We start from the raw sequence: 9,523 nt of genomic DNA, 5'->3' as shown, positions 1-9,523 counted from the left end.
TAAAACATACCAGAAGGTTACTTGTATCAATAAATATAAGCGTAAAGAAAGTTGATTTTACAACTGTATTTGTATTCAGCCCTACATTCTTATAGGATAGGAACTATAATATCTGCTTGTTGCTCATACTTACTTACTGAAAATATTCTTAGTTGAAAATTGTCACTTTTTTTTCACTGAAAATACATTTTTGGAGGATGAAAGTGAAGGTAGAAAAGAATGAGTATGAAGTATCAGTCTTGTGTAAGAGCGCAATAATCTAAAAGTTAAAAACACACCTCCAAATTAAAAAAAAATAATAAAATTAACACTAATGCTTTTTTTTTTGATATGCTGTATTCTAAGGAGTAGTCCCAAATGATGACTAGTCTTCACTTTTTCTTTAATTCCAGTGAATGTTGTCCTTTTACCTCTTCCTATATCCCTATCCATTTTGCAACTTCAGTTTCCTTGTACTGATACATTTACTTTTCAAAAAATAGACAAAAATAGTCTGAAATTCCAAAATTCAGAATACTTTATACATTTGTTTTTAGTATATAAATGTAAACAATATCAGCAAAAATAAATGGGGAAAAAAACCTAACTGAAAAGAAAAAGGAAATTTATTGTCTTAAATCATGGGTGTATTTTGATATTACGTTAGGACTTTATGCTAAGGAAAATTCTGCTTTGATTTAATATCAGCCTTTAATATTTCCCATTGTTAACCTTTTTCCATCTTTTAAAATTAGTGGTCCTAATTTTAGAGACACTAAACTAGAAGGATCACTAAGATTAAAGGAAATTCTCAAGAAGACAAAAGAATGTCTTTGTGGTTAAGTCTAGAAACACTTGCCTATTAGGCAATTGTCTAATTCCTTCTTAACACTCTTGTGTTGGAGTACTGGCAGATTCCTTGATGCATATTAGTCTGTACTCCTTCCCAAACTTTTGGTTTTCATTTTGCTGAAGCCTTGATACAGAATTTCCTAACGATGACTTAAAGAGATTAGTTGCTTAAAACAATATGTTTTTCTATCTGCTTCAAATTTTCTGTCTTCCAATGTGACTGAACAACCACAAGTTCTTGTCTTATGAACCATTTTGAATAATGCTACTTCACCTCTTCATGTACACCATACACTAAACATGCCTGTTTTCTCTTATTTACCTGCTGCTCTAGCCTTTCCAGGATCGCTGCAATTTTAGCTATCAATTCAAACAGAAGATTGCAACCTCATGTTTGCTGGGGATCTGTATATGGCGTCCTTATTTAGAGCAGGTGAAAAATGTAAGTGAATTCATACATTAACTAAAAAAGGGCAGGAAATATTCAATATCCACACTGCCATATCAACACCCACAGTGCTGTATGAACAGATAAAAGTCTCAGCTGTAAGCAGAAAACTTTAACTCATTATCTTCATTTCAAGAAGATGAATAAAACTTAGTATCAACTGCTTCATTTTGAAAAAGATGCACTGAACTCAAATGAGAAGGAAATGGAAGAGAAACAGTATTAGCAATATTTCCTCACATAGAATCTGCAAATTGCATTCACCATCACTGCTCATTCTAACAAAAAAAGGGGAAGGGACAATACCCAAAGCCCTGCAAACCATTGCATGTCATGTTAACACCAAAATATGAACTAGAGATATTTGACAGCTTCTTACATTCTTACCTATGAAATGTTACTACCTTAACTCCTGTGCCATGGGTGTAGGGGTGATGTGTACGCTGCTGAACCAGTACATGAGAAAGAAGCAAGGACTTGCAAAGGTAACCAGCCAAATGGAATACTAGTGAAACCTATGTACCTGAATGTGCATTGCATCTTGTATATCTAATGCTAAACAAGAGAAGTGAGAAGCTGGGATTATAGAGAATAAGGTCTAGGATTGTGGATGGCTCTCAATATCAGGAAATTACTTGACAGCATGGAAAAGACACCAAGATTATTAACATTACTATTGTTATTTCCATCATTATGTGGTGGTGATGGGAGCTAACTACAGGTAAATATGAAGTTTTCAATGCCAAAAGGAGAGCAATTTTATTCATGAATTCAGTAAAGAATTAAATATTTTAGTATAAGCATTTGAATAATAGAAGTGTGATCCATCTGTCAAGATGCTGAGCTTCCAGAGGGGAATGTAAGATACATCTATGCAGACATCTTTAACTGAGATGGTTACTGAGTTTCCTGCCAGTCAGAGAGAAATGGGTACATGAGGGAAATAATTCAAGTCAGCTTAATAAAAATGTTTAAACCAGGTCAGAGTAACTGTCACCTGAACATAGTCTCATTTTACAAAAGCCTTTCTTGCATGATTATTTTAAATAAAGTTCTGTTGCCTAGAGAGGAGAGAGAGGAGAAAACTGATTTGATTTTTGTGACCCCTCAGTTCCACAACTGCAAATGATCACTGGGAATTGTCTGCAACCTATGGTAATTTATCATGAGTTACTCAAGGGATAAGAGACATTCTTACCATGCTGGTGTATTTTTGTATCTAAAAGAGACAAAGATTCAGAATAAACTCTAGCTGGGTCAGGTGAAAAATTTAGGAATCTTTGACAATAACACTGTATTACAATAATATTAACATATGTTTACAGTGTGTGGCTTTCACACAGGTCCATTAGGTCAGGATTTGACATTTATAGAATTCTTTGAACCGTATTTATATGTTACAATTTTTCTTGAATCAGTTCCTTTACTCTGGCATCCATTGCTCATCAGGTTTTTGGTGCATTTTTTTTGAGGTTTTGCTTAGAAACTTAAGTCTAGGAATGCTTTAAGAACAACTGCAAGCCTCTATCAGTATTTAAATGCTGTTAGCTTCAGCAGTTGAAAATAGTCCCCTTGAACATGTGGATGATGACACACACAAGACAATCCTATCTGCAGGAGCTGAATTTTTATTCTGCTTGCCAAAGGCGAGTCTGCACTGGCAGTTTTTCTACTCAAGTGCAGGTGTTTTCCTCTCTGCCCACGGCTGTTGTGCATGACAGATGGACCAATAATATAAAAAAGCAAATTCTGAACTTAGCATTTAAGAGCATTTGAAGATAACTTTTGAACAGGAAAAACTGTTTATATTATTTTGATTATCTGCAACTGCATTATTCTTCTGTTTAAGGATTTTAAATAAGGAATAATCTTATGTTACCATATAGACTAAAAAGAGGGACTCTCCAGACACTGAGTAGCTGTTGTGCAAGATCACTTTGCTCAAATTAAGAAGTATACCATCTGGCAGGTGTCTTGTACCTGTCATTGGGGATGACGATCAAAATAAAGACTCTTTTTGAGCAAGAATATAATATACATATCTATAAGTCTTACCTGTTTGGGATTTAGAGGTGTCATTTATCATGCTCTCTTGTATCTTCCTGTTTTCATCAGCCCAAATTCTGAGATCTCATCCCAAAGAAAATATACAAAACCTGTTTTATTTAATGCAGGTGAAACAAGTTGTGACTAATCTGGTAACGCTTCTGTGGGTCAGAGCCTTGTTATGTACTTTTTACACATTTTTAATGACTTATATTTGTTTCTCGCCCATCCCAATGCCACTGTAGAAACTCACTATTCCATCTTTGTAATCAGCTCTCAGACACAGTTGGAGATATTATAAATAAAAGTCTCACTGGAATTTTTCAGTTATGGACTGACTCCATGAGGTAAAAACCCCCAGAATTAACAATTTTGAATTAAAGAACCAAAACTTTATACGTAATTTTCCAATTACTATTTGATCTTTAATCAACTATCAAGTGAGCATAAACCTGGTATTAACTAACTTCTCTCTGAAAATATTTGTTGATTGCAATCTTCAGTAGAATATTTTCATTCCAGCGAAATCTCGTGTTAGCCCACACTCCCATTTCTTTAGCATTCATTGATTGAAATTTTCTATTATCTAAGTTGTCCATGCCTTCGAAATACACAAGCTTCTTTGGTGTATGTCATCAGAGATGTCAAGCAGTACAGGTATAAAATGACAGTACTTTGATTTTATTTTCCTAAACTACTTTCCTTCCCTCCTTCATAAATCAGCTTAATTCCTTACTCCCTTCTCTCCCCACACACAGGATTTCAAAGAGAAAGCTCTTCTCCCTTGCCTTACTTCCTTCTGCTATGTTTTGTTTGGTTGTGAATTTGTTTTTTCTTGTTACATAACAAATTCTATTAGTTGCCATGAAAAAAAATTACACATATTGATATCAAGGGCTCTAAATTTTTATATCTCTCACACATTTTCCATGTGTACTGGGCTGAACCAATATTGCTGTTTCTTGTTTTAACCTAATAAGTTTGCCATGTCTATGTCTTGTAGACCCACCTGTTTTGTTTTATTCTGCTGGTAACTTTTTAAGTGCAAACATAGATTCCACATATTCAGCTTGTCCCACCAGTGTCCTGCATCAAAAGCTGTAAGAGACACTGGAGGTTTGTAAGAAAACATTTGAATACCGACTCCCTGGGTCATCCTATACAATCTTCCCCCCAACCCCAACCTACCCTGTTACAAAACTCGTTCTTTGAGAAATAGAAGGAACATATTTCAGCATGAGTAACTTAATTTGAGTACCTGTATATCCATGTTGAAGAATTTTTTTATATAAGCCTCCAAGTTAAAGTAAAATAGACCACCGCATTCTTTTAAAGCTTTCAAATTATGATTGTAACATGCTAATAAAATGTAAAGATAAAAGTGCAACCAGAAAATATGTACCTTTTTCAATATATTTGAAGGTATTCTATGATAAGTTCCTTAAACAATCACGTTGATCTAGCAAAGTTATTTTCTCAGCTATCTCTGAAATCTGATAGCAAATTAACCCAATTGCATTGAGCATTATCCAGCCTCATCTGAAGCACATACTTTACATGAACTATAGAGGCTCCTCCTTCAGTCTGGTATTATCACCTAATGAAGCTGTTCTTAATGAAAGAATTTCTTTTTGGCCCTTAGATTTGAAGATCTGACCATACAAACCCTGCTACTTCTTTCTAATAAATTGTTATTGCCAGTTTGTATATGCTTTGCTGCATATATTATACAGAGGATAGTTCTAGTAACTGTTTTGAAAATTAGGATGGCAAATGAGATAAGACTATATTATGAATAGCAGCAAGAAATAAAAGAAGATGAAAAAAACTCTATCCCTTTCTATCGGGTTGTGCTTGGATATAAATGTACAGTGTATGAGTTTACTAGTTTAGTCATGAATGTGACAATCAGATTAATAAATTTTCCTTGGTTGAAAGTGAAAATAAACAGCAAAAATGTCAGTAAAAAAACCCCAAAACCAAAAATGATGTTTAGACAATGATTTATGATGTGAAACTGTTGAATTTATGAGATACTGTGGTCCCCCCTAAAATGGTTCTCATCTCACACCCATACATGAGACACCAGACTGCTCACACATATGTTTCACCATTAGTAAACAGTGCAGTTTCTAACTTTGTTCATACATAAAGTGTGATTTAAAAAGCACTTAAGACCATTGTCAACAATATTAGTGGTCTTTAGAGAAAATTTTGTGATTAAATAAATGTCTTTCCTCATCTCTTCTTTGAATATATAACAAAAATTACATTCCTGTAAATATCTTAAGACAATATTTAACTTGTCATACTCTCAGAGCATGCAATTTTTTTTCCGTCATGTGTTTTCAGGAAAGTTCTATCAGACAGAACATCAATTATATTTTCAGCACAGTTTTCTGCTAAGGGAGTTCTATGACTTTCTTTTACATGTTTTAGAGTTTTTAAACTATGATTACAAAAGACAATATTATGGGTATTTTTACTTGAGTGTAAGAAAATTTTTAAAATAGTATAACATAGAAGTAACACTTTGGATAATTATATATGTTTTAGAGTGAAAACTAGTCCATTTGTTTAAAACAAGTATCATACATACAATTATGAGGTACTTGAATACCTTGGTTCACTATGGCAAAATAAATGAGAAAAAAAGGAAAATATTTTGGAATAAAAAGTGGAACTCCAACCAAAAACTTTTAAATACCTTCAAAATTTTAAGTTTTTATTTTTCATATTTTGAATGTTGTGTCATTTCAATCAAGGAAGATTCAGGATTTCAGGTTAAAGATGGAAATTTGAAGTGGAAAGCAATTTCAATGACTGAAGCTAAAATTCATGTAGAACACACCTGTGATAACAGTTCTGCTTACAGATTTTGAAGATGAAACTATTTAATCTTACTGAAAAGTTAATGCTAATTATGAAATTATTAGATCACTTGTGATTTAGATTTGCAGGACATGTAAAATACAGGTTTTTTACAGTGGATGTGACAAATCAAGGTAAAGTTATTTTGAAACTTTTGACCAAAAAATATTAAGATCTAAATGTAAGGAATTGACAGTGAGAATTATCTGTGCCTTACTCTCCAAGACAACTGATAATGCTTCTAATAGGCTTAACTTTAGTTTTGTTTGACTTTTTTCCTGGTTTGCTTTGGTTTTCTTTTTCTGGTTTTTGGGGGTTTTTGGTTTTGTTTCTTTTTTTTTGGTTGCTATGGTGATGTCCATTTTTTGTTTTGGTTGGTTGACTTTCTTTAGTTTACGTTTGTTTAACACTTCTCCATATCCCACCTTAATGGGGCTTAATCTTGGCTTAATGAATCTCAGGTCAGTCAAATTTGGTCTGAATTTGCATGAATGTTTGCAAGAGAGAAGAAGAAATATGATATTTGGCAAATTTAGATCCACTGCCCACTTAGGTGGTGATGTGCTTGCAATAGGCTCTGTCTGCTCCTGTGCCAGCTACAAGTCACTGGTGAAAAATACAAGTAATTCAAATCATCAAATTAACAGTCATGCTGATGAACTGACATGTTAAGTATGTTAAAATCAAGGCTGTATTTCCACTGTTATAATTTTTATTCTTCTTTTAGATAACCATAAATACTTACTGATAAGATTTTTAGAAATCTCTTTTCTAAATATTGATGTAGTAAACTCTGGTAATTTTTAGTGGACAGAACACTGTAAGGTCCTTCAAAAGGAGAAACAAAAATGCCTAAAGTAATATTTTTGTGGCATTTTATTTTCTGAAGTAATACCATGCTTAGGTGTGTATAACTCCTATGTAAAATAAAGTAACATTCAAATCATTATAGTTTAACAATATATATTTAACCAAAAGTTTGACGTATTCTCTTGGCCTATAAGCAGTTAAAGAATGTCAGCTGAATAAAGTTTCTATAAAAGAAGATATCAGCCATAAAACTGTATGTTGTGTTATTTGCAGGATAAATTTGAGTCTGTTGTTTTTACACCATAAATCTCTCTCAGCTTTTCCTTTAGTTAGTATGGTTAGTTACAGTCTACGTGAAGTTTCTCATTTTCAAACAGTCCTGTCTTTACATGTTCTAAAAACCTAGATAATATTTAATTGGGCCCTTTTTTCCTCTTTGAAAAGATTTTGCAGAGTATACTTGCAATTACATTTATCTGAAAAGACTCACTTCTGCCTTCAGCTTTCCGTTGAAGCAATATTATTCTTCCCTAGTGGTTTATAAGTAGAGTTGTTTTCATAGGATCTTGGATGTTACTCTTAATGCTACTTCAAACTTTTGGGGATCTATTTATGAGAATTGCTGAATAATAAGCTCACTAGATAGTTCTAACAGATTCTGACAGTTTCTGGAATGAAATTCAAATGTAGATGAGAAAATACCTCTTTGAAATCTTAAAGTTGTCAACAAACTTTGCTAAGTTGTACAGTTGCAAAGCACTGTAAACACACGGAACACAATGGTATAATGGCTGTTTCTATGAGAATCTATCCAGAAAGAAAATGCAATCTCTTTAAAGATACTGAAGAGTATGTCTAAATAACCATAATACACTGTATTACTTTAATGACTTCTATATTCACATGGCTTTGGATCCAATATCTTGTGGTTGTTAAAAATCTGTTCTAACATTCTTCTCTGCAAACACAGATTGAAAATGTGATTGAAAATACACTGTCTATATAGTCTATAAAAGTTTAGATTGTTATCCATATAACCTTTCCTTACATATTTAATCCACTTGACAGCTCTAGTCACAGGACTATGACTCTTTTACTGTATGCTTCACAGCTTTTTACTTCACATTGCACATTAACTGGAAAATTTGATTGATCCAACTGGCAGTTCTGGGTACTCCAGGGCAACATAAAAGCCCACAAGGTTATTCTTTTAAAATACCTAATATATTGGAATGAAAACTGGCTGAACATCCAGACCCAAAGACATGATAATTGGTGTCACAAAGGCTAGTTGGAGACAAGTCAGTAACAATGTACCTCATAGGACAATATCACATTCCATTCTGTTTTAATTTCATTTGAATTTTCATTAATGATCAGGATGATGAGACTGAGTGTGGCTTCTGCAGGTTTGAAGATGACACTAAATGGGAAGAGTGGCTGGTATGTCAGAGGGTCCTGCTGCCATTCAAAGGGACCTTGACAGGCTGGAGAAATGGGCTGACGGCAATGTCAGGAAGTCCAGCAAAGTCCTACAGCTGGGGAGGAACAATCCCATGCACCAGAATATGCTGAGGGTTAACTGGCTAGAAAACTCCTTGTCAGAAAGAGCCCTGGGCCTCCTGGTGGATCCAAGTCAATCATGAGTCAGCAATGTGCCCTTGTCACAGATAAGATATTAAGATCCAATTAGTGAGAGATGGCTCTGCATGAATTAGCATGCAAACAAGACCATATGCTGAAGTCAATAACACAGATACAATAAATGTGAGGAAGAGAGGCAAAGAGAGAAAAAGACATAGAAAAGGATGGGGGGAGAGATTGAGAGATCAGGCAGAAGATAGTCACCATCCATGGATCAGCAGTGTGCAGTCGATCCTCCTTCACCCTGATGTTCTTGGTAATGGGGATCCCAAGGTATTTCAAAACTTCACTATTTATACATTTTTGCAGAGGAATTTATGCTCATTGGCTATAGAATTCTCTTATTCTTTTGGTTAAGTGATTCCCTTGCTTCTAATGAAAATTAGTCACATTCTCAGTCTTTATCTTCTTTTGAGCTGTTGGTGGCTGTGGTCTTCTCCTGCCAGAATTACCTTTTGCCCAGTCCAAGCAAATTTCAGCACAATTGCTGAGCTGGTTTTCCTTCTGGCCCATAAATTCTGCCATTATTAGCAATACATTCTTCTTCCCCAGTTTTGTTTACCTCTCCCTAGGCCTGAGATAATATTTGGACAATAGTACCACTTTTATCTCAAGTTCCCATCACTGGTGGCTTAACTTACAGTCCAAGCTCCAGGTATCCACGGAGGCATATTCAGGGGGTAGGGGGGTTTTGGTGGTCACAGATACCATCTGTCCCATAACTGACAATGATTTTTGTTTGACCAGTGGTATGTGTACAACCAGTTGCTTCTTTACACAGTTTGCCATTGTGTGAATTTTGTGTGGATGCATTACCCAGGATGTGCTAACCAGATCTTGCCTGCCCAGGCCTGGAGTTAGTGCCACATTGTC

The sequence above is a fragment of the Corvus cornix genome, chromosome 2 (genome assembly GCF_000738735.6).
Source record: "Corvus cornix cornix isolate S_Up_H32 chromosome 2, ASM73873v5, whole genome shotgun sequence".
NCBI lineage: Eukaryota > Metazoa > Chordata > Aves > Passeriformes > Corvidae > Corvus > Corvus cornix.
This window is presented reverse-complemented; position numbering follows the sequence as displayed.